The sequence below is a fragment of the Leopardus geoffroyi genome, chromosome D1, assembly GCF_018350155.1.
Source record: "Leopardus geoffroyi isolate Oge1 chromosome D1, O.geoffroyi_Oge1_pat1.0, whole genome shotgun sequence".
Classification (NCBI taxonomy): domain Eukaryota; kingdom Metazoa; phylum Chordata; class Mammalia; order Carnivora; family Felidae; genus Leopardus; species Leopardus geoffroyi.
This window is the reverse complement of record NC_059329.1, coordinates 84,845,891-84,853,966: the sequence shown is the minus strand read 5'-3', so window position 1 is coordinate 84,853,966 and position 8,076 is coordinate 84,845,891. Positions and strand designations below refer to the sequence as shown.

At 40.1% G+C, this 8,076-nt stretch overlaps 1 long non-coding RNA gene across 1 annotated transcript in view; it reads left to right on the top strand.

The window, feature by feature from the left end:
- The first annotated feature begins 5 nt into the window (after window positions 1-5).
- Window positions 6-8,076, top strand: part of LOC123601533 — a 200,844-nt gene continuing 192,773 nt past the window's right edge. The window contains exons 1-2 of the long non-coding RNA XR_006714151.1: window positions 6-113; window positions 1,958-2,002. This is a non-coding gene — a long non-coding RNA (uncharacterized LOC123601533). The remainder of the gene's footprint in view (window positions 114-1,957; window positions 2,003-8,076) is intronic.

The window sequence follows — 8,076 nt, the reverse complement described above, 5'->3', positions numbered from 1 at the left end:
GAGGCTCAGCGCTACCATAAAGCGACGCCCGATAGAAGCCTAGAGCGGATCCGAGCCTGGCCCGCCTCCTGCGCGGAATGGGCTGGGCGGTGTTAATTGGCGGAATATGCAAGGTGAGGCAATGGTTGCTTCAGGAGTCCTCTCGGTTTTGCGTTTGTTTTGTGAGGTTAGGGAATTGGGAGCTCCCTGGGGCTATTTCTTGGGAGATACAGGTTCGGCTGACTTGGATTGTGTTCGCAAATTCCTATGCCTGTGCGTGAGGCCAAATTTTTGCACCCCATTCCTCTTAATCCCCGGAGAAGTGAATGAGTTACAAGAACGTTACGAACAGACCCTTTATTTATAGTCTCACGTTTTGTGTGATTTTTGTTCAAACGAAATATATTGCAAAATGCATCTTTTTAAATTACAAACAATAGAAATAGCTATGTTTATTACTTGGAGTAAAATGTAGTCTCCAGGAAGATGCTTGTAAATTTTCTGAGGGAAGAAAACAGTTTATTTCTTGTATCCCTATTGTCTGCCACAGTTTAGGCGCTCAGTTTTTGGAGTGGGTATTATTCATCTAGAATCTTTGAGAGATTGTGATCCCTTAGACTGAAGACTCAGCCTTCAACCATTTTCAGGTGGGGATAGGAGGGAGGAAAGCACCCAAACTATTGTTTTTTTGACCACCCAAGTGAAAAATGTGAGAACCGGGAAAGAAGATAAGGTCCACCAAGGCCCCAGCTTGTTTGTGATACAAAACACACCTGTAAATTGTTTTCTGCAGTGAGCCTATGGCCCTTCCTACCACTTTTTTTTTTTTTTTTTTTTTTTTTTTCCTGCTCTGCAACCAGGCTGGGTCAATCTTAGAACTAGGGAATGGGAGAAAGGCAAAAAGCAAGAGATAATCCCCTCAGCTGTGTCTGCAAGAGGTCGCATTCAATAGTTTTGTTACTTTGTGTTTGGTGCTTTGCTAAGGAATAATGAGACAAAAAGAATAAAATTTATCTCTACTTTGAAAGAACTCACAGCCTAGTGACAGAGGAGTAAACAGTTAATCACAGTGTGGTGTGATAAACACCATGATAGAAACACAAGGATATGAACAGGATATAATGAGATACATGAAAGCAGGGGCATTCAGTAGGGAGATTAATGCTTGAATTGAGCTGTTGTGTAGAAAACTAACTTGATGCACTCGTGACCTCCAAGTACACTACTAATTAAGCCATCCTAATGGTAATGAAACAGAAGGCTCACAGACCACATTAAGATACTTGAAAAATATGGTTTATTAAATCAACTTAAATACCCAGGCAGGGGAAAGAGTTGGAGTTGACACACTTAGGATGGGGTGTAAACATGTAGAAGGACGACATCACCTGAATCATGAGTTATGTGATGTTCGTATGTTCTATCTGCCACATCCGCCTTTTCCACTGATGATATGCTTATGAGGACTAGAGATGGGGTTATAGCAAGAAGGCCTACAGGCAGAAAGTGCTTTGGGCCAATGACACACGTCTACTCTGTTGGATAGATATAAGGAAACAGGCCTGGCCACAGCCAGAGCCTACTAATTAGCTTGATGAACAGGCGCTGGTTTTATTTGCATTTCTTGGATAGAGCACATATGAGACTATACTAGGTGTCACTTGTGGGTAGCTAATTTAGGGCTGACGAAGCTTTCGTCCCAGAGATGGCAGAGTTATTCACACCTTAGTTTTTCCATCCCTGTTTGACTATAAATGACCCTCTTCCATCATATTTTTTATTTAGCTTTGGCATGCCTTATAGTTTACTAACTTACTATGTATATTTAACACAATTCTGCCTGTGTTTCAGAAAGTACATAGTTACTCATATTCTATATATAAAACATCCTAGGAGGTTTGCATTTGTCTCATAAGCTACTAGTGTACTTAGCACTTCTTGTGACTAACACTTCTTATGACTTTCTTCCATCCTTAAGGAAACTGCAAGAAATTCAGTATAGTTGGAGTGAGAAGCTGGAGAGGTAAGTAGAGGACAGATAGTGCCCTTTTTATGACATATTAAAGATACTACATTTTATACTGAAGAAAAGTGTAAAACTATAAGGAGAGTGGAAAACAGGGAAGAGGTACAGGCCTGGGCAGGAGGGCCAGGTGGAATCTCTTGCCCTAATGCAGCTGATCAATAATGAGGGCCTCAATCAACCAAGGCAGTGGTTCTATGGAGTTAGAGGTGATCCCCCTGCCCCCAAATACATTTGGTAATATTTGGACACATTTTTCATTGTTCAAACTAGGGGTTTCTACTGATAAATACTGGGGTGAGGACAGGGAAACTTTTTTTTTTTTTTTTTTAATTTTTAAAAATATTTATTCTTAGAGCAAGCGAGAGCACAAGCAGGGGAGGGGCAGAGAGAGGGAGACACAGAATCCCAAGCAGGATCCAGGCTTTGAGCTGTCAGCACAGAGCCCAATGCGGGGCTCAAACTCATGCACCAGGAGATCATGACCTGAGCCGAAGTTGGAACCCTAACCAACTGAGCCACCCGGGTGCCCCAGGACAGGGAAACTTATAAACATCCTACAATGCACAAGACAATCTGTGCATCCTACAATGCACAAGACGGTCTGCGTTCCTTTCCCGAGAGCAAGGCGGGACGGCATCGCCTTTCCCGGCCAAGCCTCACAAACCACTTTTCTCCACCTTCTATTGGTTACAAGAAAATGTCAAGCTGGCAGAGATTTAAGGAGAGGCTACAGGCCCCGCCCAGGTGGGAGGGGCATCAAGGTCACACGGGAGAACGGGAGGCCGAGCAGGGGCTGCGGCTGCCTTTGGAAAATGTCCTCAGGCGCACCGCACTCTTTCCACTTCGCAGCAAATCTTAGACACCGTCTCCGTCAGTCACATCGGTTTATACTTCAGTACTTTGGGTGCAGCTCTTCGACTTCAGATGAAGGCCACTGTCGCTTGGCTGCCCCAAGCCAAGCGTTGTTTACAACAGAGAACTGTCTGGCTTAAAATATCAGTAGTCCCAAGACTGAGAAGTAAGGGATCCCCCTCAAGTAAGGGATTTAAGGAAGCATAGAGAGGATAGAGGTTAAGCAATTCAATTTAGTTGGATTTTATAACTGATTATATATAGATGTGAGGAAGAAAGAGAATGAGTAACTTGGTAACTAGGAGTAACTGAGCTTGGGTTACTGAGGAGGACAAAGGAGGACAAACTGAGGAGGACAAAGGGAAAAATAGGTTAGGGAAAATGGAGATAAAGAATTAAACATTGGCTATGTTAAGTTTGAGACATCCCCAAAATGTACAGTAAGCAGGTGGAAAAAGGAGAGGAGATGAGAAGAATTTGAGCTGGAAGATAAGAATTTCCCAATTTTTTAAATGTTTATTTTTGACAGAGAGAGAGAGGGAGAGAGAGAGAGAGAAAATGAATGAGTGGGGAGGTGCAGAGAGCGAGGGGAACAGAGGATCTGAAGTGGGTACTGTGCTGACAACAGGGAGCCTGATACAGGGCTCAAACTCATGAGATCATGACCTGAGCCAAAGTCAGACACTTAACCAACTGAGCCATCTGGGTGCCCCAGAATTTTCTTATCTTAATAAGAAATGTTTGTACCAGATTAAATTAGAGTCTGCAGGTGAACTCTAAGAATCTGCATTTCTGGCAAACAATTAGGTGATCTTGCAGCATGCCAGAATTTGAGAATGATAGTTTTTGGTCTCAGGAAAAGTAGGGAAGAGCAGAGTCCCAAAAACCATGGAAGGAGAGAATTGCAAGCAGGGGTGTTATTAGTACAAGAGGTTGCTATAAAGCAGTACTGGCCATTAGAAGTATAATGCAAGTCACGTAGATAATAATTTTTTGTTGTTGTTGCAGTAGTGAACAGGTAAAAAGAAATAGGTGAAATTAATTTTAGAAGTATATTTTGTTTAATCCATTATATCTAAAACATTTTAACATGTAATTAATATAAAATTAATGAGCCATGTTGCATCCTTTTTTTTCATGCAAAGTCCTAGAAATCTGGTATTCATTTTATACCTCCAGCACCTTTAATTTGAACTAGCCACAATTCCAGTACTCAGGAGCTACATGTGGCTAGTGGCTACCATATTGTATCTCACAGCTGTAGAAGGTCAAGTAAGAAAAGAACTAAATTATAAGCTTTAGCTATAGTAACAAGGGTGGTCATAGATCATGTGATGAGAGCTCTTTCAGTGAAGAAGCCAAAATATGCCTAGCTAAACAGTGGAAAGTTAGAGATAACAGCTACCACTGAGAACATTTTCAAAAATTTTTGCAATTAATAATATAGTATGAGGGGCTTTGTACTTTTGAGTATGAATTTAAGATCAGACAGCATAATTCAGCTTTTTATGTAAATTTTAAGTTATATTTGAATTTCTGCATTTGCAGAATTGTCCTCCCTGCAAAACAGTTAGAAAATTGGGCATAATATATGAAGTCACTGTTGTCAGACATTGGACAACAGGCAATACAGAATTGTGATACCTGAGAGAAGAGAAATAAGGGAAGTCCTACAATGACTCCAGCTTGCTGCCTGGAGGCAGTGTTCAGGACACAGAGCAGGGAGGAACCTAAACAGAAACCAGTGGTTTCATGAGTGAAAGAGACAGAGATGGAAATTGAAGGAAGCCAATGGGAAGATAGAAAAGTAAGAGACACAGAGAGAGAGTCTCCGAGGTCTGTCTGGTCAGGTGTGATTTCCCCTTGTTCTTTGGCTGAGTATTGATCTGCACAATGGAAGACTGAAACTTCATGAGACTTGGGAAAGGACCACCAAAAGCCACAGGCCCAACAATTTCTGATGCTTACACGGGGCTGGGAATAGTTTGTGTTCCATCAACCATAGTAGAGAAACCTTTTAACACCAATTGTAATACCAGTTGTTTCTACCAATTGAAATAAGACCAGGTGGAGCCTGGCCAGCTTGCTCGCTTTCTCTGTCTTTCAGGTCTCTCCATGTGGTCTCTGCTTAGGCTGGTTTGGTTTTCTTCACAGCATAGTAGCCATAGGGTGGCTGGATTTATTACATGGTGGTTCAGAGCTCCTGGTGCTTGTGTTCCAGCAAGCAAGGTGAAAATTGCTTTGCCTTTTATGACTTATCCCCTGGGGTCACACATATTGTCACTTCTACCTCATTCTGTTGGTTATGTGCAAGTCATTGAACTTGGTCCAGATTCAAGAGGTGGGAGCATGGCTTACACCTCTTGATGGGAGGAATATAAAAAAATTTGCAGATATGTTTAAAAAAATGCAAAAGATGGCATAGTCTAGGACCAAATCTAATAACTACCATAATTTCAAAGTAGTGATGAATATAAATGATATTTTGAGATATCTGTAACAACTTTAATTTGATACAAAAAATCTGTGATTTCTTTGGTGACTAAGTTTTAGGTAATGGAGACACAATTAATGCTGCAGCAGTACTAACAGATACACAAATTCTGTGACACCAGCTGGGAGATTGTGTGGGGTCCCACAGGTTAAGGGTTCGGTCCTAAAAGACCACCCCTTGCCTACTTCAGATGCTAATTATAAATCCAGCTTGTTAGCTGTGCTTCTAACCCACTGGCTATAAATCAGAGGTTCCCATCATTCTCTTCTTAGGTCAATTAATTTGCTAGAATAGCTCACAACTCAGGAAAACATTTTACTTAATAGATTATCAGTTTATCAGTTTATTAGAAAATGGTGTAGGGGTGCCTGGGGGGCTCAGTTGGTTAGGTGTCCAACTTTGGCTAAGGTCATGATCTAGCGGTTCATGAGTTTGAGCCCTGTGTTGGGCTCTGTGCTGACAGTTCAGAGCCTGGAGCCTCCTTCAGATTCTGTGTCTCCCTGTCCCTCTGCCCTTCCTCTGCTCATGCTCAGTCTCTCTCTCTCTCTCTCTCTCAAAAATAAGTATTAAAAAAAATTTTTTTTTTAAAGAAAATGGTGTAACAGGAACCACCAGTCTAAGAGATGCATAGGACAAATGTGGGAAGAGACACAGAGAACTTCTATGCCCTCTCTGGGGCACACCACTTTCTTAGAACCTTACAAGTGTTTACCAGCCCGGGAGATTTTCTGAACCTCATGCTTTCGGGCTTTTATGGAGGCATCATTAAGTAGGCATGATTGATTAAATCATTGGCCAGTGATGATTAAACTTAATCTCCAGTTCCATTTCCCTCCCAGAGGTAGAGAGAGTAACCACCCCCCCTCCCCAACCTTTGTGGCTTTTCAATAGTCCCTTTGTTAACATAAACTATGGTGTGGTTATAAGGGGCTTGTTATGAATCACAAAAGACACTTTAATCACACTTACCACTTAGGAAATTACAAGAGTTTTAAATTCCTGCCAGGAAAGGAGACCAAGACCAAATATAAATTTCTTGTTATGGATTACAATATCACAATACCCTTCACATACATATGTAATATCTCATTCATATATATATAGAAAGTGCCTAGCACACAGTAAGCTCTCAATAACTGGTAGCTATAATTATTCTTGTTACTATTTATGAACCTCCAAATGTATCTGGAAACACTGGAATGATCAGCTCACATATGTTCTGTCATTCATGGCATGCTATGTTCTAATCTTGAAAGATGGATATTAACCTGAGAAGTATTTGAACCTGTATCTCTTGACTTCCCTCTCACCACTTTGTACCCTCCTTCCTTACAACAATATTTAAGACTTGATTGATGTAAAGAAATGTGATATAGGGAATTTAATTACTGTCCAGTAGGACAGATTGAAGTTGCATTTTTAGCGTCTTCTGATTTTTCTCATTTGAAGCAAAGATTTCAGACTGTTGTGGGGGTGGCGTGGGGAAGGAAATGCAGATCTGTTCACAGCTGCTACTCAAAATACTAGCCATATAACCAGTAGAGAATTTGGCTCAAATTAAAATCCCTGGGCTCTTCATTGCCATCATAATCATTATTGTATCAATTAAGATTCGTTTGCATGTCCACAGTATTTGGCACTACATCAAGGAGGGAAGCTGATGATCACAGAATTGGTTTAGACCATTTTGCTTATGTCTGAAAATGACCCAACTGGTATAAAGAAAAAGCAGAAATAAATCATTGAAATTTTGTAATTCAACAGCACTTAGAATCATAAAATATTACAACTGGAAAAGGATCCAATAATTCTGTTGCACAGCTTCTTCATTTAGAGATTGATAAAACTCAGCTCCAGAAATAGTAGTATTATACAACCAATATATAAGTGACAATTAGTAAAGGTTACACAACCAGTAAGTAATAGGGGGAAAAAAGACTCATACCCATATCATCTAACTCAAAATTCACTGTTTTTTGTACTTTACCGGCCTACAACACAATCTATGAGTAAGGATCATATTCTTAGAAAACAAGAAAATATAATATTACATATAACTCTCCTTTGAATTACTCTCTTGGAAAATTAGGAGCCAAGTTATTAGAGTCTACATGTTTTGGCTTTTCTATATTAATCATTATTAGTGACGGGAGTAGGTACTGTTGGTTTTGATGGGGATGTTTTGGTGTGCCATAGGGCTTATTTAGGTGAACAATATGAACAGTTCTAAATATTTTCAGGGATTGCATGAGAGAACCCTCCTTAGGCCTTCGGGTGGATCTTTGTACAGCAATACTGCCTAGGAGCCAGCAGAGGGAGAGCAGAACATTGTTTTGCCAATTTTCACCAAGTTTCTCCTTACTGTTTTACCTCTTATTAATTTTTTTTACACATATTTGATCTATTCCTTGACAGTGCTGAGAAAAATATTACCTTTTCCTGCTTTTTGGGGCAGGATAGAGAATGCTTCTACCAATGAATTGGAATTCTACTGAACTTATTGGTCAATAGACTGTCAAATGAACTGGGTTTGGAAAGTCTTTAAGCATATTAGGAATTTGTGTGGCTTTCACATGCTTTTCCCCATAATATTGGGTAACTTAAGTGATTTTAAATATATGTAATCAAATATATATATTATCTTTTAATAACTACTTCAGAGAGAAACTAACAATGTAGTAAGATTTGGAATTATCTCATTAGTCACTTGATTTTGCTACGTAAG